Source organism: Oncorhynchus mykiss, chromosome 15 (assembly GCF_057628025.1).
Source record: "Oncorhynchus mykiss isolate SJ-2025 chromosome 15, ASM5762802v1, whole genome shotgun sequence".
NCBI lineage: Eukaryota > Metazoa > Chordata > Actinopteri > Salmoniformes > Salmonidae > Oncorhynchus > Oncorhynchus mykiss.
This window is the reverse complement of record NC_143036.1, coordinates 35,738,627-35,765,979: the sequence shown is the minus strand read 5'-3', so window position 1 is coordinate 35,765,979 and position 27,353 is coordinate 35,738,627. Positions and strand designations below refer to the sequence as shown.

General features: G+C 42.5%; 1 protein-coding gene across 2 annotated transcripts in view; it reads right to left on the bottom strand.

Moving 5' to 3' along the window:
* Positions 1–27,353, bottom strand: part of LOC110490018 (cadherin-18) — a 404,998-nt gene that overhangs the window by 237,068 nt on the left and 140,577 nt on the right. The window contains exon 1 of one of the 2 annotated variants that reach the window (XM_021563095.3): positions 4,801–5,153. The exons of the other annotated variant lie outside the window; for it this stretch is intronic. The gene's annotated coding sequence lies outside the window, so the exon portion shown is untranslated. Of the gene's footprint in view, positions 1–4,800; positions 5,154–27,353 lie in introns of those variants that run through there. 2 annotated transcript variants of the gene reach the window in all.

Here is a 27,353-nt window from a genome sequence, read left to right as displayed (position 1 = left end):
ATTTCCGGGCGATTTCTCAGCCAAACGTGAAGAACAAACGGAGCTATTTCGACCTACAAAAATAATCTTTGGCTCTCTACCTGGGTGTCTCGTGAGTGAAAATATCTGAAGTTCATCAAAAGTAAACTATTTAATTTGATTGCTTTTCTGATTTCCGTGACAAGGTTGCCTGCTGCTAGGCTATGATAAACTTGTCTAGCGTTGTCTGTAAAGCATATTTTGAAAATCTGAGATGACAGGGAGATTAACAAAAGGCTAAGCTGTGTTCCAATATATTTCACTTGTGATTTTCATGAATAGGAAGATTTTCTAGGAAGATTTATGTCCGTTGCGTTATGCTAATTAGTGTCAGATGATGACAACGGTCCCGTTCACGGGATGGAGTGTCACTACAGGTTAAAGATAGTGAGGGAGATAAGTGTTTCCAATTTCAGAGATTTTTGTAGTTCGTTCCAGTCATTGGCCGCAGAGAACTGGAAGGAGAGGCGGCCAAAGGAAGAATTGGTTTTGGGGGTGACCAGAGAGATATACCTGCTGGAGCGCGTGCTACAGGTGGGTGCTGCTATGGTGACCAGCGAGCTGGGATAAGGGGGGACTTTACCTAGCAGGGTCTTGAGGATGACCTGGAGCCAGTGAGTTTGGCAACAAGTATGAAGCGAGGGCCAGCCAACGAGAGCGTACAGGTTGCAGTGATGCGTACTATATGGGGCTTAGGTGACAAAACGGATGGCACTGTGATAGACTGCATCCAATTTATTGAGAAGGGTATTGGAGGCTATTTTGTAAATGACATCGCCAAAGTCGAGGATCGGTAGGATGGTCAGTTTTACGATGGTATGTTTTGCAGCATGAGTGAAGGATGCTTTGATGCGAAATAGGAAGCCAATTCTAGAATTAACTTTGGATTGGAGATGTTTGATGTGAGTCTGGAAGAAGAGTTTACAGTCTAACCAGACACCTAGGTATTTGTAGTTGTCCACATATAAGTCAGAACCGTCAGGAGAAGTGATGCTGGACGGGCAGGCAGGCGCAGGCAGCTATCGGTTGAAGAGCATGCATTTAGTTTTACTTGTATTTAAGAGCAGTTGGAGGCCACGGAAGGAGAGTTGTATGGCATTGAAGCTTGTCTGTAGGGTTGTTAACACAGTGTCCAAAGAAGGGCCAGAAGTATACAGAATGGTGTCGTCTGCGTAGAGGTGGATCAGAGACTCACCAGCAGCAAGAGCGACATCATTGATGTATACAGAGAAGAGAGTCGGCCCAATAATTGAACCCTGTGGCACCCCCATAGAGAGAGGCCCAGACAACAGGCCCTCCGATTTGACACACTGAATTCTATCAGAGAAGTGGTTGGTGACCCAGGCGAGGCAATAATTTGAGAAACCAAGGCTATCGAGTCTGCCGATGAGGATGTGGTGATTGACAGAGTCAAAAGCCTTGGCCAGGTCAATGAATACGGCTGCACAGTATTGTTTCTTATCGATGGCGGTTAAGATATTGTTTAGGACCTTGAGCGTGGCTGAGGTGCACCCATGACCTGCTCTGAAACCAGTTTGCATAGCGAAGAAGGTGCGGTGGGTTTCGAAATGGTCGGTAATCTGTTTGTTGACTTGGCTTTCGAAGACCTCGCTTGTAGGATAGATTTAGGTCTGTAGTAGTTTGGGTCAAGAGTGTCCCCCCCTTTGAAGAGGGGGATGACCGCAGCTGCTTTCCAATCTTTGGGAATCTCAGACGACACGAAAGAGTGGTTGAACAGGCTAGTACTAGGGGTTGCAACAATTTTGGCAGATCATTTTTAGAAAGAAAGGGTCCAGATTGTCTAGCCCGACTGATTTGTAGGGTCCAGATTTTGCAGCTCTTTCAGAACATCAGCTGACTGGATTTGGGAGAAGGAGAAATGGGGAAGGGTTGGGCGAGTTGCTGTGGGGGGTGTAGTGCTGTTGACCGGGGTAGGGGTAGCCAGGTGGAAAGCATGGCCAGCTGAAGAAAAATACTTATTGCTATCCATCTTCTTCCCTTCTCGTGTCATCAACCCTTCAAGTGGTCCTTTATTTCTTTCATGTTAAGAATTTCTGGAACCCTTTACCCACTGCCGTCCGGTTTGATCCGATATGCTACTATACACCACACGTTTTCATACCTGCTTGAGTTTGTGAGCCTTCTCACACTGTTTAGCATCAACACACCTCATCCAAGACTTTTAGCAGACACAACCTTTCCTACTTTACTCTTCAAATCACTAGACCAATGCGATCGGACTTATCGCAGTGACTCCACCCTTGTCCTCAAACTTCACCAACACCTTGAACGCCACTTCTATTCACACAACACTGCGACCTAAACCTCTCTCACCACTCCTCTCCTCTGATGAGACCTGCAAAGAACCTTGGTCTTCCTCTTCTTCACATCTACTCGCACTACTCTTACTCCACCTTTTCCCCTCCACCACTACACTCTGTGACATCCTCCTCAACGCCTAATCCCCCTACATTTCCATCCATCTCTGCTCCAGTCACAGCCCAGGTTGCCCACGTCAACACTAAAAAACCTTTCCAATCCAAATTGGATGCTTTCACTGCACAAACCACAGGCCTGCAGGCATGACCACTCCCCTCCAAGTTCGAGTCTGGTCAACAACAGCAAGAAACAGTCCAGGACAGAGAATGGATGAATGCAACATCCATGTCTATGTCACTAACAAATATAGTCATGGGTGGTAACTCTAAAATTCACTCGAAAGGCATGGCACTCTGGAGAATATGCAAATAAGGTTATACTCTAAGCAGTTTGTTAATTTAGAACTAGAAAAGTGTGGACCGTATAGACACTGCAACAGTGTTAAATGTAGATTCAGTGTTTTAGTACTACTGCTAATAATAATCATACAAATAATCAACCATAATAATAATGGATTAGATTTATAAAATGCTTTTTCAACCTAGGTGCTCAAAGCCCTTTACATAGTAAGGGGGGAACTTATGTCATCCGCCACCAAGTGTAGTGCCCACTTGGGTTATGCACGGCAACCATTTGTGCCATTACGTTTCAGGTATGTCTCTAGAGAAAGCAAGCTTGAGCCATTACAAGACTAATGCATACCATTTACAGGTCCCAGTATCTGCTGGTTTTACATTTTTCTTTTCAAATAAGAACTACTGTAGATAACCAGATGAGGGGAGTTCCTTACTAATTAGTGACTTTAATTCATCAATCAAGTACAAGGGAGGAGCAAAACCTGGCAGGCACTCGTGGAATGAGTTTGACACGTGCCCTTCATCAATGACCATCATGTTGACACCAAAGTCTGTGCTTCAAACACAGGCTTAAAAAGAGCCACTGTTCAAGACTGCAGGAAGAGATGGGGATAACTCTGCCATCAAGTCCGACTTTTCATCATTTTCCTTTATTTTCAGAATAAAAGCATTATATCCCCTTAAACTAGTTTAGAGTGATCATGAGAGGTCATCATGCAATTGTCATTATCCTCTAGGGGTTGTTTCCTGGACACAGACTAAACCTATAGTCCTGCATTAAGAAGAATGCTCAATTGAGATTCTCCATTTAAAGTGTTGTTTGTTGTTTAGTAAATTATTAAGCTTAATCTGGGTCTGGGAAACCAGTCCTGGATGTCCAGTTTGCATCACACATTTATTGATAGATTCCTTCAGAATTTTAAGTGATGAAAGCTAGTACAGCATACTCCCAAAGCCATCCTCACGAAACCAACCTCTCACCAGAATTCACGGAAATTGAAAGCAATTGATTGAAAGTCAGCCCAGGTTGTACAATGGAGGGCTGGAACTGTCAGGTCAGAATACAGATAATCAGTTCCTAATGTGGAACTTGGAAATACTCTGACAGAAGCTTTACATAAGCATTATTCTGTAGTGCAATGATTTGATACTCAACGGCTGTTGAAAAAAGCGACAACAACAGTGCTTCCATAAATTAGCTCACACTCCAATGGAAATATCAAAAACATTTCACTGCCACCCATGCTGCAGTTGAGCACACCTTTCTAGACAGAGATAACAATTACAATATAAACACTGAGCAGAGTCTGACGAGGTAGAATCCGGTTCAGGAACAACTCAACATCCGACAGTTGACTTGTGTTTTTTCATAGCTAGCAACCCATCGTGTTTCATAGCATTTATTTCCATACAACCACAAATATGCTGTAGTTTTTCCATAACATTTAATAACAGTCAAACATTTCTCCCCATTTCTACACATTCCAACACAAGAGCCTGTATGCTGTTCTTTTTCAACAACAAAAAATAATAATGATAATTCAGAGAGGGATGAAAATTGATGCGGAGAAAGACCTCTGCTAATAATGGATAAGAAATCAATGAGTTGAGTCTCCTTTTCCTGCAGTGCATTTATATTTGTCTGGAGCTAGCGCTGCCCATGCATCAAATGGATCAGATATCAAAACTCACACTTTCTCACACTCCCTTACATCAGCTGTAGCAGTGGCAGTAGCATGAATCTTTAACTCCAGTGAGGGATAGAGAAGAAGGCTTTACAACATGCACACCACCGGAGACTGCAAGTGCGGTCATTAGCACCAAAAAATGACTTGCAATAAAAACTCTCGCTCCTTGCTTTCTTTATCACTCACTCTCTCTAACACACACACATCCACACACTCACTCACACACACACTCACAAACAAATTACTTGCTATAAACACCCTCTCTCTCTCTCTCTCTCTCTCTCTCTCTCTCTCTCTCTCTCATCCTCTCTCTCATCCACACACACTCACACGCACACACCTTAAAACATTTTACATACCTGGTGGGACTTCTTCTGACAGGTATGACAGCTGTCGGCTTGTGAGGAGGAATGAGCAGGACTTTCTGTGCACTCCTCACCATTTTCTTTCTCTTTTTCTCACTCCCTTTTTCCATCTCTCTACCTCTGTCTGTCTCTCTGGGGCATTGCTTAGTGGCCGGCTAGCGGAGCGCCCTCTGTCTCTCTCTATCGCTGTCTCCCTCACTGTGTGTGTGTGTGTGTGTGTGTGTGTGTGTGTGTGTGTGTGTGTGTGTGTGTGTGTGTGTGTGTGTGTGAGAGAGAGAGAGAGGTGGATTGAGGGAGTGTATGTGTGTACAGTATGAGCCATCCTCCAATCCTGCCTGACTACGACTGCAGCAGCTCCAGGAGGAGGAGATCTCTGACTGGTAAACTGAGGGCTTAGAACATGTCTGTCAGGCTTGCACCACCCTCTGTCTTTCACATTACCCTCATATCCCTCTCTGTCTCTTGCTATATTTATCTATGCTAACCTCCATATTCATCCACATATCTCTCCTTCTCTCAGTCATATTTGTCTCCCCAAATTCGCTCTCCTTCTAACACATGCACGAATGCAAACACACACACCCATTCCATCTCTCAGTTACCCCAGGGCTAGCTGTGGAGTCTGCCTCTGAATTCAGCAGTGCTTTCGCTCTCACTGGCTCCAAAGGGAAACTTAATGAATGATGAACAGAGGAGTGAAAGAGAAGGATTGGGGTGGAGGTGGAGGAGATGGGCAGTGGGAGAGAGAACGAGTGAGAAGAGGCCCTTCAGGACCATGGGACATTGGAGAGAGGGCTACTTCGTGGTGTTCACCCACCAATTAGGTAGACAAGAAGAGAGGAATAGAATATAGACGATGTGACAAAGTGGAGGAGGACAGGGGATGGAGGGATGAGGTGGAGGTCTCTAACTAAAGAGGGTGCTTGATATAGAGACAGATTAGACTCCAGAGACAAGGAGGGAGGCTCGGGCCAAGATGAGAGGCAAGAGGAGAAAACGGATGTTGAAAGACAGAGGGGCTCACAGGAAGACGTCACAGGGACATGCTCTCCTTTACACAGTGCTGCTCCTTCCTATCATCTAGACCCAGTTCTCTCAGACTAGACCAGACAAGAGTTTCTCATTTATCAAATGTACTAAAGAGTTTATCTGCATACTACTACCTACACCTTTCTGAAAGGTAAGCTATGTGTTTTAAAAAAAATGCACATGTAAGGTATTCAAACTGTTTTTAGATTAACCCCACCTTACAATGTATTTGAAATGGCTTGGTTGCTTCGGGTGAGGATTTAAGCCATTCTCGACCCCAATCCATTTTGTTTCAAATTTTAAGTATCTAGTGACTGGGTTGGTTATAATAGAAACTGAATGAAGGTTATTGGTGGAGTATTGATGGGGGTCAGTAAAGCTGCCTAGTTTCAGTCAAACATAATTGTTAAGCCCTGGGAAGAGAGCTGTGGTCTTAATGACATGCTCCAGGGGTCTTTGAGGGATACTGGTGTATTGATCTAAGGGTCCTTTCACACCGTGATGTCTTCTTTCACTGACAGCTCTTTAATGATAGCTCTCTAAATCATCTCACAGACTGGGCTAATTGTAGGAGAAGACATTACAGATGATAAAAATCTAATTATATAGTGTCATTCCGAAACCGTTGACACTGTAATGAGTAAGGACACCAAGTTAGCATTTAACCACATAGCATTTCCTTACAGACACTGAACTTGGTCCTTTTGTTTCCCGAATACATCAAATTACACACTGTTATTTTGAACTAAGGAATGTAGACATTTTCAAATACATGAAATGTAAAAGTTTTATATCACAAAATAGTTTGTAGAAATTTGTGCGCGGCTGTTTATTGTCTTTTCTTTATGTATGGTTATTGTAAAAAAATAAATAATAATAATACAAACTGTAATATTGTTCAAACTGAGGGTATACGCCTGCTCATTGGGCGTTTAAGACCTGGCTACAGACTTTGAGGCTTGTCCGCCATTTTGTTAGCTCAAACAGTGAGTGAGCGAGTGTGTACAAAAATGTATTAATGTGGTATGTGATGGTTGTGTGAGTGGCTGTGGTGGGTCCCTCCATAAATAACACTTCGGTCAATTAATCACAGCTAAGCAGAACAGAGAGATTAAGCAGTCGAATGAATCTCATTTCAAGCTGCTGGTTTGTGGTTTGGGTGGGTGTGTGCGTGGGACATGCTGGGGACACAGACAAATGGCCAACTCACTGGGTTCCAGCTCCAGTGGAGCCATAGGAAGACACATTACCAGGCTGCAATAAAGAATTCGTTTTTCTCCCATAGTTCGTCTAATTTATGTGGTGCTGGAAAAACATCAAGGTGGGGAAAGAATCACTGACAACCTTGAGGGGGAGTGCACCCACAGGACTGGAAAACCCACCACCGGCCCAGGTGACAGGCCCACAATAGTGTTCAAGTTCCTGAGGTTCAAGGACAAGGTAACTGTTCTTGAAAGAGCCAAGACATTGAGAGGAACGTGCATCTTCCTCAACAAGGACTATCCTGAAGATCCAACAGGTCCCGGACGTGCTCAATGGGATTGAGATCTGGGCTCTTCACTGGCCATGGAAGAACACTGACATTCCAGTCTTGCAGGAAATCACGCACAGAACAAGCAGCATGGCTGGTGGCATTGTCATGCTGGAGGGTCATGTCAGGATGAGTAAGCAGGAAGGATACCACAAGGGGGATGTCTTCCCTGTAATGCACAGCATTGAGATTGCCTGCAAAGACAACAAGCTCAGTCCGATGATGATGTGACACACCGCCCCAGACCATGACGTACCTTCCAACTCCAAATCGATCCCGCTCCAGAAGACAGGCCTCAGTGTAACACTCATTCCTTCGACGATAAACGCAAATCCGACCATCACCCCTGGTGAGACAAAACCGCGACTCGTCAGTGAAGAGCACTTTTTGCCTGTCCTGTCTGCTCCAGCGACAGTGGGTTTGTGCCCATAGGAGACGTTGTTGCCGGTGATGTCTGGTGAGGACCTGCACTACAACAGGCATACAAGTCCTCAGTCCAGCCTCTCTCAGCCTATTGTGGACAGTCTAAGCACTGATGGAGGGATTGTGCGTTCCTGGTGTAACTCGGGCAGTTGTTGGTGCCATGCTGTACCTGTCCCGCAGGTGTGATGTTCAGATGTACCGAACCTGTGCCGGAGTTGTTACATGTGGTCTGCCACTGTGAGGATGATCAGCTGTCCGTCCTGTCTCCCTGAAGCGCTGTCTTAGGCATCTCACAGTATGGACATTGCAATTTATTGCCCTTGCCACATCTGCAGTCCTCATGCCTCCTTGCAGCACGCCTAAGGCACATTCACGCAGATGGGCAGAGACCTAGGGCATATTTATTTTGGTGTTTTTCAGAGTAAGTAGAAAGGCCTTTTCAGTGTCCTAAATGTTCATAACTGTGATCTTAATTTCCTACCGTCTGTAAGCTGTTAAAGACACTAACGACAGTTCCACAGGTGCATGTTCCTTAATTGTGTTCATTGAACAAACATGGGAAACAGTGTTTAAACCCTTTACAATCAAGATCTGTGAAGTTATATGGATTTTTACGAATTATCTTTGAAAGACAGGGTCCTGAAAAAGCTTCTTTTTTTTTTTTGCTGAGTTTATATGTAGCCTTCAAAATAAGGTTCATGAAATCAATAACATACTAACATCAGATAAGATTAATATATTTGTGTGGTGTGGTGTTGCTGTATAAATTCAGAGACATAGGCCACCAAGGGCTAACAGTCAGTAGAGGTCTACTTTCTTGGATACCTTAATATTGATTGGTTTTCATCAAGCAGTCCACTCAATTGGTACCGTTTCCGGAGAAAGGAATGCAGCCATTTTATTGTCTCTTAACAAACTCTACTGTTTTGTTTGTTTTTTCGCATTGCTTGTAACTTTTGTACATATTGATGCTGCTACCTTCTCTTATAACCGACAAGAGCTTCTGGCCATAAGAACAGCGATTACTCCCCTCGAAATGGGCAAAAAAAAATTCTATGAGTCGGACGGGAAGGATATACTCCAAACACCCGAATAGGCCCTCATCCCCGTCATTCGCTGGAGAAAGAAATAGAGATTTCCGTGTGAGGATCAGGCGACAAGTAGCTAATCTGCCTTTGCCATCTGTACCCTAGCTAACGTTCAATTGCTGGAAAATAAATGGCAAGAACTGAAAGCACGTATGTCCTACCAATGGGACAATAAAAACTGTAATATCTTATGTTTCACCAGGTTGTGGCTGAACAAAATTAATAACAAACAGCTGGCGGGTTATTCACTCTATCGGTAGGATAGAACAGCAGCCTCTGGTGGGACACGGGGTGGGCGCCTATGTATATTTGTAAACAACAGCTGGTGCACGATATCTAAGGAAGTCTCAAGGTTTTGCTCGCCTGAGTATCTCATGATAAGCTGTAGACCACACTATCTACCTAGAGAGTTTTCATCTGTATTTTTCGTAGGTGTGTATATACTATCACAGACCGATGCTGGCACTAAAATCACATACAATGACCTGTATACCGCCATAAGCAAACAGGAAAAATCTCATCCAGAGGCAGCGCTCCTAGTGGCTGGGGACTTTAATGCAGGGAAACTTAAACCAGTTATACCTCATTTCTATTAGCATGTTAAATGCGCATCCAGAGGGAAAATAAAACTCTAGACCACCTTTACTCCACACACAGAGATTCGTACAAAGCTCTCTCTCGTCCTCCATTTGGCCATAATGATATCCTCCTGATTCCTGCTTACAAGCAAAAATTAAAACAGGAAGCACCAGTGACTCGGTCTATAAAAAAGTGGTCAGATGAAGCAGATCCTAAACTACATGACTTTTTTGCTATCACAGACTGGAATATGTTCCGGGATTTTTCCGATGGCATTGTGAAGTACACCACATCACTCACTGGCTTCATCAACAAATGCATTGATGATGTCGTCCCAACAGTGACTGTACATAAATACCTCGAAGCCATGGATTACAGGCAACATTCGCAGTGAGGTAAAGAGTAGAGCTGTCGCTTTCAAGGAGCGGGTAGCTTATAAAAAATCTCTCTATGCCCTCCGACTAACTTTCAAACAGGCAAAACATCAATATATCAATAAGATCGAATAGTACAATGATTGTCGGATGTGGCAGGGCTTGTAAACTATTACAGACTATAAAGGGAAGCACAGCCGTGAGCTGCCCAGTGACATGAGCCTACAAGATGAGCTAAATAACTTATATGCTCGCTTCGAGGAAAGTAACATTGAAACATGCATGACAGCATCAGCTGTTCTGGGCGACTGTGTGATCACGCTCTCTGCAGTCGATGTGAGTAAGACCTTTAAAGAGGTCATCATTCACAAGGCCGCAGGGCCAGAAGGATTACCAGGACGTGTACTCAGAGCGTGCGCTGACCAACTGGCAAGTGACTTCACTGGCATTTTCAAGCTGACTGATTCTGTAGTACCTACATGTTTCAAGCAGACCACCATAGTCCCTGTGCCCAAGAATACTAAGGTAACCTGCCTAACTGCCTACCGACCCGTAGCACTCAGGTCTACAGCAATGACATGCTTTGAAAGGCTGGTCATGGCTCACATCAATACCATCATCCTCGAAACACTAGACCCACTCCAATTTGCAAACCGCCAACAGATCCACAGATGATGAAATGTCTTTTGCACTCCACACTGCCCTTTCACTCCTGGACAAAAGGAACACCTATGTGAGAATGCTATTCATTGACTACAGCTCAGCATTCAACACCATAGTGCCCTCAAAGCTCATCACTTAGCTAAGGATCCTGGGACTAAACACCTCCCTCTGCAACTGTATCCTGGACTTCCTGACGGGACACCCTCAGGTGGTAAGGGTAGGTAACAACACATTCGCCATGCTGATCCTCAAAACAGAGGCCCGTCAGGAGTGCCTAGTTAGTCCCCTCCTATACTCCCTGTTCACTCATGACTGCACGGCCAGGCACGACTCCAACACCATCATCAAGTCTGCCGATGACACAGCAGTGGTAGGCCTGATCACCAACAATGATGAGACAGCCTATAGGGATGAGGTCAGAGACCTGACCGTGTGGTGCATGGACAACAACCTCTCCCTGAACGTGATCAAGACAAAGGAGATGATTGTGGACTACAGGAAAAGGAGGACCGAGCACACACTCATTCTCATCATTGGGGCTGTAGTTGAGCAGGTTGAGAGCTTCAAGTTCCTTGGCGTCCACATCACCAACAAACTAACATGGTTCAATCCCTCCAAGACAGTCGTGAAGAGGGCACCACAAAACCTATTCCCTCTCAGGAGACTGAAAAGACTTGCCAGGGGTCCTCAGATCCTCAAAAGGTTTTACAGAGGAAGGCCCTAAAAATAGTCAAAGACTCCAGCCACCCTACTCATTGACTGTTCGTTCTGCTACCCATCGGCAAGCGGTACCGGAGCGCCAAGTCTAGGTCCAAGAGGCTCCTAAACAGCTTCTACCCCAAGCCATAAGACTCCTGAGCATTTAATCAAATGGCTACCCAGACTATTTGCATTGCCCCCCACCTCCCCACCCTTCTACGCTGATGCTACTCTCTGTAATTATCTGTGCATGGTCACTTTAATTACTCTACCTACATCTATATATTACCTTTATAACCTTGACACCGGTGCTTGCGCACATTGACTCTGTACCGGTACCCCCTGTTTATAGGCCCGCTATTGTTAACTACTGCTGCTCTTTAATTATTTGTTATTCTATTTTTTTAGTATTTTCTTAAAACTGCATTGTTGGTTAAGGGGTGGCAGATAGCATAGTGGTTAGAGCATTGGACTAGTAACCGGAAGGTTGCCAAATCGAATCCCCGAGCTGACAAGGTCAAAATCTGTCATTCTGCCCATGAGCAAGGCAGTTAACCCACTGTTCCTAGGCCGTCATTGAAAATAAGAATGTGTTCTTAACTGATTTGCTTGTTAAATAAGGGGGAAAAAATAAAAAGGGCTTGTAACTAAGCATTTCAGGGCTACATCTGTTGTATTTGGCACGTGACAAATCAAATTTGATTTGATTTGAAGAGGAAGCTGCAACCAGTGCCTATAATCTGATTCAGGTTATTAATCAACCTACCAGGGAGTTTACAAACTCTACAGGAACTTTAGAATCCTCATGCATTGATCACATTTTTACTAATACTGTAGAATACAGTTCCATTGGATGCAGTGATCAAAATATAGTGTCTATTTCCAAGAAAGGTAAAAAAAAAAGATGGGCCTAAAATAGTGTATAAGAGATCCCAAATGTTTTGTGTTGTGACTTATTTGGAGGATGGGATGTTACATTTTTTTGCTTATTTGATGTGATTATACAGGAGCATCCAGACGCTGCACTTAGTGAATTTATGAAATTGCTTATTCCAATTATTGATAAACATGCAGCAGTTAAGAAACTGACTGTTAGAATTGTCAAGGTTCCATGGATTGATGAGGAATTGAACAACTGTATGGTTGAAATAGATGGGGGAAAAGGAGTGTCTGCACATCTGACTGGCTGGCTTACTACAAATTGAGAAACTGTGTGACTAAACTCAACAAACAGAAGAAGAAACTATATTATGAAGCCAAGATCAATGATATAAAGAATGATGGGAAAAAACTTTGAGTACAACTCCATCTTTCATCAAATCAGATGACTTATTCATCACAAAACCATTTGATGTGGCCAATTATTTCAATTATTTCTTCATTGCCAAAGTGGGCCAATTTTGGCAGGAAATGCCAAGAACAGACAGTGAGCCATTGTACACATGCATAACAAAATAATGAAAGAAAAGCATTGTAAGTTACATTTTTTTGTTAGTGTGGGAGAGGTGTAACAATTGTTGTTATCGATCAATAATGACTTACCTCCTGGCATTAACAAACTTGGATGGAAAGCTACTGAGGATAGTAGCATACTCTATAGCCACTCCTATCTGTCATATCTTTAATCTGACATTAGAGGAAAGTGTTTGTCCTGGAAGTCTGGATGGAAGCCAAAGTCATTTCCCTACCCAAGAAGGTTAAATAAGCCTTTACTGGTTCTAACAGCCAACCTATTACCTTGCTTCCAGCTCTTAGAAAACTTCTATATTGCGGATTCAAAGCTATCTATCTAATATAACACATATTGTTTTCTTGAATGAAAGCTTCTCTAATGTTAAACATGTAAAGGGTGGTGTACCACAGGGCAGCTCTCTTCCCGCTCTACTCTTTTCTATTTTTTACCATTGACCTGCCACTGGCATTAAACAAAGCCTGAGTGTCCATGTATGCTGATGATTCAGCGCTATTACACGTCAATAACCACAGCTAGTGAAATCACTGTAACCGTAAACAAGGAGTTGCAGTCTGTTTTAGAATGCGTGGTTGGTAATAAATTGGTCCTGAACATCTATAAAACTAAGAGCATTGTATTTGTTAAAAATCAGATCTAGACCTCAACTGAATCTGGTAATGAACGGTGTGGCTGTTGAGCAAGTTGAGGAGACTAAATTACTTGGTGTTAGATTGTAAACTGCCATGGTCAAAATATATTGATTAAATTGTTAATAAAGAGATGCTCTGCTTTTTTGACACCACTCTCCACAAAGCAAGTCCTGCAGACTCTAGTTGTATCTTATCTTGATTATTGTGCAGTCATATGGTCAAGTGCTGCAAAGAATGACCTAGTTAAGTTGCAGCTGATAGATGCATACACACCCACACTATATGTTAATGTTTTAAAATGTAAGTAAATTGTAGTCTTTTGTCTGTAATGTCTGATCCCTCTTCATGATGTCACACTTCCGTGTTGTGGCAACGTCTTAATTCTTTCCTTGCTCAACATTTTTCATTTATCTTTTTTTCCCTGGATACTTTATCTCGACATGGTTCTACAGGAGGTCTACCTGCCGAAAAAGACAAGTAGTAACACTATGGCAATGCCATCAAATTGCAGTCGCTGTACTCATATTATTTAGGAGAACTATTGCCTATTGGTGAGGATAACCTAGTTGTAAGCCCAACTTCAGATGCAATCGTTAGGCAAGGGCAATTTAAGTATAGGAAAGGATGAAACAGCGTCTGTGCAAATTTAACCCAATTTATTTAACACTGTGATTTCATAAATGCACACATTAATTCAGGTTACAGATTCTGTAACTAGGCTTAGGACCCCTAGACAAAGCGAGTGCAACAATATCAGTAGGCTAGTTATGCGTTTCCTCTTATTTATTAATAGAACTAGATTACTCCATCTAAAATGGAACGTGGAATGATTTAACATAGTCCAAAACCCTTAAAAGAAACACTTGCTACTCAAATAATGTAAATAATTATTTAATTAATACATTTGAAAGGCCATTACATTTTTTACGATTGGTTAAATCTTGATATTGATGGCTTATGATTGATTAAGTCTTGATATCCAGTAGCCTTCAATTCACATACAGAGGTTCCATTAAAGTTCTACATTGACCTTGAATATCTCTAATATGAAATAATCAGTCACGCTCGGATTGTTACACACATTCACATTCTACCTTAAGGCTTTACTAGGGGTCAAGGTTGCCTCAGCAGGACACCATTATTCCCCTTCAAAAATACTTTGCTAATCTTGATCAGAGATACTCTAGCTACTATATTGAGAAATAACAATTATTGCTGATGGCCAGGATGTTTTTCACCCTTTTTGAAATCGAATTTTCTTTTTTTCTTTCCCTTCCAATGGGGATGAAGGTTTTTCGACTCAGATTTGCTTAATAGCCAAGTGAATGCACTTCTGAACTCATTTTTTGGGGGGACAATGAAGTGAATCTGGATGTAGTTCATAGACAGTTAGGTATGAGCCCAACTGAAAACATTAATATTACTTCTGCTCTAAAAAATATAGCTAATAAGCTGTAATCTTAGTTATGGACAGGTCACGAGCAAATCAGAAGTATTAATACACTGAAAGAGTGGGTTGTAGGGATTGGTTTGACAGTATAGTATTAGGATATGGGAGATTTCTGGTCATTGGCAGTCATTAGGGAGTTAACGCTAGACTCTTGGAGCCACAGAGATGTGAGCTGTCTTATGCACAGTGTGTGTGTGTGTGTGTGTGTGTGTGTGTGTGTGTGTGTGTGTGTGTGTGTGTGTGTGTGTGTGTGTGTGTGTGTGTGTGTGTGTGTGTGTTTGTGTGTGTGTGTGTGTGCGTGTGCGTTTGTGTGTGTGCAACTCCACTGGTCCCAATCAACAGTGATGGCTATCACACATGACAGCCAGAGAGTGATGGGTTTCATCTAGATAATTGAGGTAGACAGTGCTTGTGTGCCAAATGACACCCTATTCCCTTTACCTTTGACCAGGGCCATTGATCTCTGGTCAAAAGTAGTACACTATATCCTTAATAGGGTGCAATTTGGGATGCATTCAGGGAAAATGGAGAGGGTGAAAAAAGGATCTTACTATCATATTCTTTTCAGCATAGATGAATGATTAAGGGAACGGATGGTGCTGTTTATGTCACTCTGCCGAGTGATACATAAGGAACTCGATTGAACCTCCCAAGGACAGTTGCCATGGATTCTAGCTACTTGAGGAATAGTGCTGTTGGATAACCTTGCAGGATGCAGGAAGCATGTAGAACATACTTTGACTTGTGACATCACGAGAAAGGAATCTTTATGTGGAATCCCACTAAGTTAGTTGCCTCGGTACTGGTCTGTTTAGCTAACATTCCACTCATTGTAGCTGGTGTCATTGTTGAGCGACTGAAGCCGTGTCTAAACTTGACAGTTCATGTAGTGTTAGTATTCTGTTCCTAAAGTTCTGATCATGGAATTCCGAGCGCATCATGCATCTACACCTACATTTACATGTTACCGTGTCCACAGTGTGTCTGGATTCCCTTTTCCCTGCGCTACATTCAAATACCTTTATGCATTCTACAAATGATGGAATAGGCAAAATAGGATAATAACACAACTTCAACTGGTGGCAGTAGCTAATTACTGTAGCTAATGAGGTCAGCAAACCATTTATGAGGTCAGCAAACATGTATTTCCTCCAAAAAACACACGTATTCTGGAGACTTGTGTGCTGATGACGTCATTGTGTGCTGATGACGTCGCCCACTGTATGTTCTTCCGGTAGCCTGATTGTGTCCAGACTGAGCAGAAATCCACACACAATGCATCCCTGAAGTGGTCTGCCAGATCTGAACACAATCAGACCCCAAAGCAACTTTTGTGAGTCTAAACCAGTCTTTTCAATGCGATCTTCGTATTCTGATAGCAGAAGTCGCATGTACTGTAAGTGTGAAGTGGGGGGGGGTGACACACAAACCGCAAGGCCATTTAATCATCCATAATGAAAGCTGTATGCGAGACTAGATGTCTGATGGCGTCTGGAACCTCTGATGGATCCTTTATGGAGAATTTAGGCCATAACTTTTAACATGTAGGTTTCCCATTTGGCGTCCCATTTATTGAATATAAATCCAAACATATTTTTTATAATTTATTTCCATGAGCTTCCTTGGGTCACTGAAATTTTCAGTCTGACTGTGTGGGCATGAGGATACATATTTGAATATATTTACATATACAGCCCTGATTGGCTGATATAATTGTCTAGAGCCCACCCCCTTCCCCTTAAAAAAAGAAGGCAAAAAAAGCACAGGCTATTCATCCTGTCAGTTGGAGCTGGAGTCGGACCTTAAAAGCATCAAACTTCCACAGGTGTGTAGCCTACTTAGTTTTGTCATCAAAATACATAATGCATCTTAATTTGCTATTTCATTGTACTGTTTTAAATAGTTCACCAGAAGATGCAGACAGGTCCCAGAACTGCCTGTTTGCATGGTGGACCATCCTGGCCTCTACCATGTCTGCCATCTATTCATTGCAGAATGTCACAGGGCAGACTATGGCGCTACGTCCTCAGAAGTCAACTGTTAGGCCTCTGAAATGCAAAGGTCCATGGTATAATCTTTTGTATAATCACAAAGTCTATTTCATCATTTTGCGAAATAGACTCTGTGACGATACTGAAAATTATGATTATAAGATTATTTGCTGTTGTTGAAAGTAAATAAAGATACCAGACAGCATTCATAAATGTTGTCATTCATAAATTCTCTATTATTCACATAACATAATGAACAGATCAAAAAAACAAGGCTCGAATGAAAGTCAAAATCATGGCACCTTTTAAACGTATTGTTTTACATGTGCTCAAACTCTAGAATGTGTTCCTGTGAGAGGAAAACAGATCATGGTGAAAGTAATAGGGTGTTGGCTAAACATAATCGGATAGGACGTATAGTGCAGCAAGAGATTAGTCATCAATGGCATAAAGTACAAAAAATATGTGGTTTAATTTACATTGTCCTCACCAGTTTTCTTGAACACCGGCATGACTATATATACAACTTCACAACTATAATCTCATTCACTGTGTCTTGGAAAAGTACAAAGTAAGTCCCGCTATTCTTTGGTTTACAGCTTAAAGAATAGGCTCTTGTTATATGCTAGTGTTTTTTCAAACCTGATACAAATTTATCTTGGTGTGACTTAGTCATAACTCTGGGCTTACAGCCAAGAGAGGTTTGGGTGCAACCGCAGCATGTGACATCCCTTGGGTTTACTATTTACAGAAAGTCATATGTATGAAAACTTGCAGAAAGGAGTACAATATATTGTTTCTTGTTGTGAATGCAGTTAGACAGTTGAGCCCTCAGGCTATCAACCTCGTTGCACAGACAACTAATTACCTTTTACACACCATCTGCTGACTGCCACGTATACAGAAAGGGGTTGTATTTTCTCTATAAAAGCAGAGACCCGGCTATGTTTGTTAAGCTTTCAACTCTGAACCATTCTTGGTGATGTTGTTGCTTCATTTTTGCAAATCTTATAATAAAGCTGTTGTTGGAAGAATCAAGTCTCTCTTTTCATTTATAATTTATCTGACAAATTTGCTACAAGGATGGGACGGCTAACTCCGTTTGCTGATTGCTCGCGAGGAGATCGAGGTTACCTACGTGCAGGATAGCGTTAGACGTGGCTCGTGGAGCCCACTCTCCGACTAAAACGGAGCAGAAAGAGACCCGCCTCAGACTGGCTGGGAGCGTCAGACAGACAAAATAAATTTAGGGTGAGACTGAATTTCTTTTAAACAACATAGAAAATGCTGTTCTGAGAGATGTTTTGCACATTTATTTATATATATTTGTTGTAGCAAAGACACAACTAGTTAGGAACTTTGTGGTCGCAGAGTTACAGTGCCTTGCAAAAGTATTCATCCCCCTTGGTATTTTTCCTATTTTGTTGCATGACAACCTGTATTTTAAATTGATTTTCATATAAAAATTATTTATTCAAAAAAATAAAAAAATGAAAATTGATGTGTGCATATGTACAGTGGCTTGCGAATGTTTTCACCCCCCTTGGCATTTTTCCTATTTTGTTGCCTTACAACCTGGAAATAAAATACATTTTGGGGGGGTTTCTAACATATGATTTACACAGCATGCCTACCACTTTGAAGATGCAAAATATTATCATTGTGAAACAAACTAGAAATAAGACAAAAAAACTGAAAACTTGAGCGTGCATAACTATCACCCCCCCCCGAAGTCAATACCTTGTTGATCCACCTTTTGCAGCAATTATATATCTCCATAAGCTTGGCACATCTAATCACTGGGATTTTTGCCAATTCTTCAAGGCAAAACTGCTCCAGCTCCTACAAGTTGGATGGGTTCCGCTGGTGTACAGCAATCTTTAAGTCATATCACAGATTCTCAATTGGATTGAGGTCTGGCCTTTGACTAGGCCATTCCAAGACATGTAAATGTTTCCCCTTAAACTACTCGAGTGTTGCTTTAGTAATATGCTTAGGGTCATTATCCTGCTGGAAGGTGAACCTCCGTCCCAGTCTCAAATCTCTGGAAGACGGAAACAGGTTTCCCTCAAGAATTTCCCTGTATTTAGCGCCATCCATCATTCCTTCAAATCTGACCAGTTTCCTAGTCCCTGCCGATGAAAACATCCCCACAACATGATGCTGCCATCACCATTCTTCACTTTGGGGATGCGGTTCTCGGGGTGATGAGATTGCACCAGACATATAATTTTCCTTGATGGCCAAAAAGCTCAATCTTAGTCTCATCTGACCAGAGTACCTTCTTCCATATGTTTGGGGAGTCTCTGACATGCCTTTTGGCGACTACCAAACGTGTTTTTTTTTTCTTTAAGCAATGGCTTTTTTCTGGCCACTCTTCCGTAAAGCCTAGCTTTGTGGAGTGTACGGCTTAAAGTGGTCCTATGGACAGATACTCCAATCTCCGTTGTGAAGCTTTGCAGCTCCCTTCAGGGTTATCTTTGGTCTCTTTGTTGCCTCTCTGATTAATGCCCTCCTTGCCTGGTCTGTGAGTTTTGGTGGGCGGCCCTCTCTTGACAGATTTGTCGTGGTGCCATATTCTTCAAATTTTTTAATAATGGATTTAATGGTGCTCCGTGGGATGTTCAAAGTTTCTGATATTTTTTTATAACCCAACCCTGATCTGTACTTCTCCACAAATTTGTCCCTGACCTGTTTGGAGAGCTCCTTTGTCTTCATGGTGCCACTTGCTTAGTGGTGTTGCAGACTCTGGAGCCTTTCAGAACAGAGGTATATGTACTGAGATCATGTGACAGATCACGTGACACTTAGATTGCACACAGGTGGACTTTATTTAACTATTTATGTGACTTCTGAAGGTAATTGGTTGCACCAGATCTTATTTAAGGGCTTCATAGCAAACGGGGTGAATACATATGCACGCACCAGTTTTCCGTTTTAAATGTTTTGAAACATGTTATTTTTTTCATTTCACTTCATCAATTTGGACTATTTTGTGTATGTCCGTTACATGAAATACCAAATAAAAATCAATTTAAATTACAGGTTGTAATGCAACAAAATAGGATTAAAGGCCAAGGGGGATGAATATTTTTTCAATGCACAGTAGGTCCCGGATGACAGGAAACTTGGCCCCAGTGAAGTACTGGGCCGTACGCAGTACCCTCCGTACGCAGTACCCCCCTTAGTTTTAGATGCAGAGCAGTTGCCATACCAGGCGGTAATGCATCTGGTCAGAATCCTCTCTCTCTTTTACTCACTCTCTCTCAAGCGCACACAGGACCCCCGCCTTCAATACCATAGTTCCCTATAAGCTCATTACAAAGCTCACAGCCCTAGGTCTGAACTACTCCCTACTCAACTGGGTCCTGGACTTCCTGACGGGCCATCCCCAGGTGCTGACGATAGGCAACATGACCTCCTCGACACTGATCCTCAACACGGGGACAACACAAGGGTGCGTCCTCAGTACCCTCCTGTATTACCTGTATACCCACGACTGCGTGGCCTCATGCAGTTCCAACTACATCATCAAGTTTGCTAATGACACGACAGATCATAAACAATGACAAGACAGCCTACAGGGAGGAGTAAGGAACTCTGACGGCATGGTCCCACGTAAACAACGTCTCCCTCAAAGTTAGGAAAACAAAATATCTGATTGTGGACTTCAGGAGGAACCAGGCTGGCCACGCACCCATCCTCATCAACGAGGCCTCCTTGGAGATGGTCACCAACTTCAAATTCCTCTGCGTACGCATCTCAGAGATGCTGAAATGGTCTAACCACACAGACACCATAGTGAAGAAGGCACAACAGCGACTTTTCAACCTCAGGAAGCTGAAGAAATTTGGCCTGTCCCCGAGGGCACTCACAGTCTTCTACAGGAGAGCCATCGAGAGCATACTGTCAGGCTGCATCACAGTCTGGTACAGCAACTCCACCGCTGCGGACCACAAGGCTCTTCAGAGGGTGATACATGCAGCCAAACACACCATTGGATGCATACTGCCTGCCCTAAAGGACATCTACAACACCATGTGTCTCAAGAAGGCCAGAAGATTATCAGGGACCCCAGCAACCCAAGCCATGCCCTGTTCACCCCGCTTCAATCACTAAGATGCCCAGTACAGGGGCATCATGGCAAAACTGAAAGACTGGCCAATAGCTACCATTAGTCAGCTACCTGCTCCCCCTCCACCCTATACATGTGACTATTAAACACTCAGGAATCTGAATATCTACCGTCTCTTAATCTTTTGGAGTCATTGTTTACGCTTAGCTAGCAGTGTTGACCTCTAATAGATGTGCAATCTTGGAGTGCTGCCCTTGTCCATCTATTGCCAAGATTGAAAAGGAACCCTTGAGATTTGTGAGACCTGTGAAAGCCATTTTTATATTTACTAAAATAAAAATCACACAATTAATTATTTTTTCAACCTGAGACATTGCTCTTGGCTCATTTTCTGTGAAGAACAAGTAAAAGAACACATTTTATTGAGTGCACACCATGCACCCCCCTGCACATTTATAGTACATAGCTTTGTATGTGTGGCTCCTTACCACAATCAATCAGCATGGCAAAAATCATCTCTGCTCAGAGGGCTTTAGAATTTTTAATTTGCAGAGAGAGAGAAGCTAGTGTGGATGGAGAGCCATCGACTTTTCCAAATATGAGGATCATCAACTTCCAGTGAGTTGGAAGAAGAGGATAAGATTGACCATCAGCAAGCCCCAGGACCAGCCCGTCAGCAACCAGCTCATCAGCAGCCTCTAGGAGGAGAAATATGGATGTCAACAAGTGGTGATATTGAATGGTCTTCATGCCCAAGGAGTGAGCCACCCTGCATGGATGCCAATGTGATAAGGATGTAACCAGGACCAACGCAGATGGACATAAAGTCTTCTTTTAAACTATTCATCACAGACACCATCCAGAAAATAATTCTGGAATACTATAATTTGGAGGGAAGGTGTGTTTTTGGAGAATGATGGAAGATGGACCAAACTCATTTACATGCATTCTTTTGGGTTCTTATCCTTGCTGGTGTTTTCAGATCCAATGGGGAATACACAGAATCCATGTGGGATGCAGAAACTGTCAGACAACTTTTCTGTGCCACAATGTCTCTGGGAAAATCCCACATTATTTCCAGGATTACCTGCTTTGATAACCAATACACCAGACCAGCTTGGCGGCAGAGAGACAAGCTAGCTGTAATCAGGTCAGTGTGGGACAAGTGGGTGGACCGCCTTATTTTACAACCATGGGCCCAGAATTACTGTTGACGAAAAGCTTATGCCATTTCGGGGCCGCTGCCCCTTCAGGAAGTTCCTACCGTCTAAACCCGCAATATATGGAATCAAGATCTGGGCTGCCTGTGATGCTGCTTCATCATATGGGTTGAAATTGCAATTGTATACAGAGAAGCCAGATGGAGGAGCCCCTGAGAAGATCCAAGGGATGCGGATTGTCCTGGACATGACACAGGGACTCCGTGGGCCACAACATCACATGCAATAACTTTTTTACTTTGCACAAGCTGGGACAGGAGTTCCTCAAAAGGAAGCGGACGATGGTAGGAACAGTACCAAAAAACAAGCCAGAGAACCCAACTCAGTTGTTGAATACATGGAACAGGCCTATCAATTCCTATAAGTTTGTGTTCCCTGCCGTCACGTCCCGAGTGTCCTAAGTGCCAAAGAAAGGCAAAAATGTGGTACTCTTGAGTACGCTGCGTAGGGATCGGAGAAGCTGTGAAAAAACAGAAATCATATCTAATCTAGAGGAGCCAAAATATCCCAAGGACCCAAGCTTCTGCAACCATCATGAGGAGGATTCAGGAGGAGGATGCTGGTTCCCCATCTGCCTGATCCACAGAACCAACAACTCCAAAACCGGAAGTAAGTCTGAGGGATGTTGTTGCATGTGTGTGTGTCTGACTCTCCTTCCTTGGCCAGCTGTAACTATATGTAACGGATGTGAAACAGCTAGCTTAGTTAGCGGTGGTGCGCGCTAAATAGCGTTTCAATCGGTGACGTGACTTGCTCTGAGACCTTGAAGTAGTAGTTCCCCTTGCTCTGCAAGGGCCGCGGCTTTTGTGGAGCGATGGGTAACGATGCTTCGTGGGTGACTGTTGTTGATGTGTGCAGAGGGTCCCTGGTTCGTGCCCGGGTATGGGCGAGGGGACGGTCTAAAGTTTTACTGTTACATATATATGTGAGTGAATGAGATGTTAGTGAATTTTTTTTCTCCATCATTCTAGATTGCAGCCGGTAGCAACAAGAAGAAGTGTTGTGATGAACAAGAAGACACAGTGCACATACATCAAGTGCAAGAAATACATTTGCAACACGCACACAGTAAAACTCATGTCCCTCATGTGGTTTGTAGACCGGCCTTCATTTCTCTTCAATGGGGCTCATTTATCATTTCCACAAAATACTGTAGGTAAAATTTGTCCAGTTCCAAAGCAATAAACATCAACAGTGATGAAAACATTGTTTCATTTATATTTGTTATTCCATGTTATTATATACTGTATACATATATTTTTTTTTTACCTTCACCTTTACCTTTTTTTACCTTCAAATTCTTATTTACAATGATGGCCTACCCTGGCCAAACCCAAACCCGGACTATGCTGAGCAAATTGTGCACCGCCCTATGGGACTCCTAATCACCTCCGGTTGTGATTAAGTATTAAGTATTTTTATGTAAATTGTTATGGCTGTTTAAAAACCCAATAATGTTGTGGGTCCATCAGACCCGCAGACATTGGGTGAATAACAAAAACATGAACACCACATAAGGGTTAAATGACAATGAATTACTCATTTTGCACAACAGGCAAACATAATATAACCACTTAGTACGTTGGCCCTGTATTCAGAGATAATCTATTCATCAGAAGTAGGAATATTTTTCTGCACTTGATCACACAATTAAATACATGTATGTTAAATATCTTTGTTATAATTGTTTATGTGTGAATGAAAATGTATAACATCAACAACATTCCGGTCTGTAATTCTGCAAAATATCAAATGAAATCAAACTTTATTTATTTATTTGAATGCAACAAGTGTAGACCTTACCGTGAAATGCTTACTTACAAGCCATTAACCAACACGGCAGTTGGCAGTGTGCGGGAGTACAGATTAGTTGCGGTAATTTGCACCTATAGGTAGGGGTGAAGTGACTATGCATAGATAATAAACAGCGAGTAGCAGCAGTGCACAAACAAATGGAGGGAGGGGTCAATGTAATACTCCGGTGGCCATTTGATTAATTGTTCAGCAGTCTTATGGCTTGGGGGTAGAATCTGTTATGGAACCTTTTGGTCCTAGATTTGGGGCTCTGGTACCACTTGCCGTGGAGTAACAGAGAAAACAGTCTATGACTTGGGTGACTGGAGTCTCTGACACTTTTATGGGTTTTCCTCTATGTGCTTTATAATGTCAAAGCTTATTTTATAGACTGTGTGGCTGAGGCAACACTATACTTGCAAGGCCATGGACTCAGTGACATTGGCTACAGTTGCCTGAAGACTCTTCTCTTCTCTTCGCCTGTTTCAAGTTTACTTCAGTTATGTACACAGACACAAACACACCCCAACGCACACAGAAAAAAATATATGTTTTATTTTCAGAGGAAACTAGCACCATAATCTAGGAGTGAGATAAGGCGCTCTCCCACTGTGAGGTGAGACGGATCACTAATGTTCAGAGGTCCTCTATCAGTATGTGGGCCTCTGCTTCAGTTCTCTCTCCCACACCCAGTGTTCCTATTCCGGTGGCGTTCATTATGTTCTCCTACCCTCCACCATAACAAGTAGTTTTAGAAAGGAAATGGCTCTGGGTTCTACAGCAGCTAACGTTTAAAGCTAAAATTGACATGTCCTGGATCTGTTTATTTTCCGGTAGCAACAGAGGCAATGTTTGGAAAAAGATGGAAATAACTTAATGAATACTTCAAAGCCTTATACTGTAGCTCGGTAGCTATTTAACAACAAGATATGTATCTTGCTGTTTCCTGAAGTTTTTTTTAGCAGTATGAATATCTTATTCTCTTGTTCTGCTTTGCATGTGGTTGGTTTCTTGGGTAGTATAATCTTGGAGAGACAGAGCAGGGATAAGAGAGTCGTGAGGTACAGTACAGGATATCAGCAGGTAATCCAGTTTGTGTGTCTCACTGTCCCAGAGGTCAGGCCTGTCAGCCATTGTTTCTAAATACAGCTGACAGCAGACACCGTACAATAGGCCTATTGGCTGCATCTCAAATGGCACCTTATTCCCTAAATAGGGCTCTACTTTTGATCAGGGCCTAAAGGGCACTGATCAAAAGTAGTGCACTATAAAGGGAATAGGGTGACGTCTGGGACGCAATTTAAGACTGAGGGAATATCTACAGATAAGCTCTTCAGCTTATTACCGGTCAAGAACCGTTTGTAGGTCAACTCAGAACAGTTCTACTTGGTCCAATTGTAACAAGTGGATAGTTTGGCCTCAATTTCAACTCGCAAATACAGCACTCTCTTTCTCTGAAAAATACATCTGAACATAAGTGCCTCACTCACAAAGGCTATAAACATTTCATAATGTTTAATCAATGCTACAGTTTATGGGGTCAAATGCTGGCACTATAGATCTGGAGGACACCTGCATGGCAAACATGATGTCTCAGTAATCTCATAAAACATTGATTATTGGAAAGCAAGGGGTCAGGCGCCAGCCACACCTCTCAGAAAACACAATTTCTCCACAGGATCACAGAGTTCAGCAGTTATCGTTACCCTTTAGGCTTTGACTCAGGCAACATCCATATACCAGGCACTCTGGGTTTTAAATTGTGTGGCCTCTCCAGATTCTTCGAAGGTTGCCTCCCAAATGGCACACTATTCCCGTTATAATGCAAAATGGCACTGGTCAAAAGTAGTGCAATATAAAGGGGATAGTGTACCATTTGGGATGCAGTGGGAGTGTCAAGTGCTAGTAAGTGAAATATCTTAGCTGTGAAATCAGGAGGGGGGAGTATTGTGCCTCAGCGTCACAGAAAAGGTAACCTGAGGAGGTGGAGGTCCTTTATCTCCCAGGTTAGCGTTGCATCCCAAATGGCACCCTATTCCCTATTTTATGCAGCACATTTAACCGGGGCCCATAGGGTTCTGGTCTAAAGTAGTGCACTATAAATGGAATCGGGTGCCATTTGGGAGGCAGCCTTAATATAACCACTCAAATAAATCCTTTCCCCTGTTGGCCACATCTCATACAGACCATATTGACCTGTCCTCCACAGCTACCCCTATTAGAGCCAGGTTAGGTTGGACCCCTTTGGAATGAAAGGATAAGTGAGGACAGGGCATTTTGTCCTTAATCTATTATAACATTAACAAAATGTTAGTATCACTCCAGTAACACTTTACATTAATTGTCTCACATACCTGTGTAAGGCTGTAATTACTCCAGTAACAACATTCAGAATTAACATTCATAATATAAATGAACAAACCTGGTCAAGCCACCAGCACTAGCTACCATCCTGTTTACTGCATGACACATTTAAGCATTTGCCAGATTCCCTTATTAAAACAGTTAATGGTTTCACCCTGTAAAAAACTGGCCATAACCTCCCAAGTTAGATTTGTAATTTTAGCTAAATCAAAAAGCACTTCATAACAGTCTATCCAAACGTTTTGGTAAACTAAAAGTCATTTTGAATCCATCGTGCTAATTGAGCCTTAGCGATTTGAGGGCGACATCTTAATCTCTTACCTCATTAAGCGCTATACTGTGGAAATATTCTCATTCAAGGCAGGGACAGGAAAGCAGCCAGACAGTGTTGACTTTGGAGTCCGATGTTCTTGTATATGTGATGATAAATCATGCGCATGGCGGTCAGATGTGACTTGTCGTCTGAGCAGAAATGCAACAAGAGAACATGCTGTTAATTCTCTGACTAATCCCTCCTTATCATCTTAGGGAAATAAATCACATAAACGGATTGCCTAGGTTTAAACGATTTCCAACACATCTGTTCAATAGAGACCATTTGTACTGCTTGCCACTACTTTTCACTTTAATCTCCAAGGACAAGTGGCGACAATCTAAGCACCACTTTGTGGTATAAGACGCTGTGGTTACTTATGAGACGGATAACCGGATATAATACAAGTTGTGTTGACATGGAAAAATACATGATCAGCGTCTTAGTTTAGGAGCAAGCCAGAACCTCTGGCTTTGATGGTGGCAAATTGAGATTTTGTACAATCAGACAATGCACACTTATTGCCTATAATTAGTTAAACAATAAATACTTACTCAGACAACCCTTACTTAACCAGGAAAATCAATAATGAACAAAGTGATGACACATAGTACTTCTCTAATTTGAACATTGATAAGTCACTTTGCAGTTCAATTTGAGGTTTGAGAACACTCACACTTTGACATCCTACGGCTCTCATCCAGTGTACAGCAATTAGACATACTCTAAGAATACAAAACATTAGGAACACCTTCCTAATATTGAGTTGCACCCACCCCTTTTGCCCTTAGAACAGCTTCAATCACCACGGCATGGACCATGTTGACTCCACTGGGGCTGGCCCATGTTGA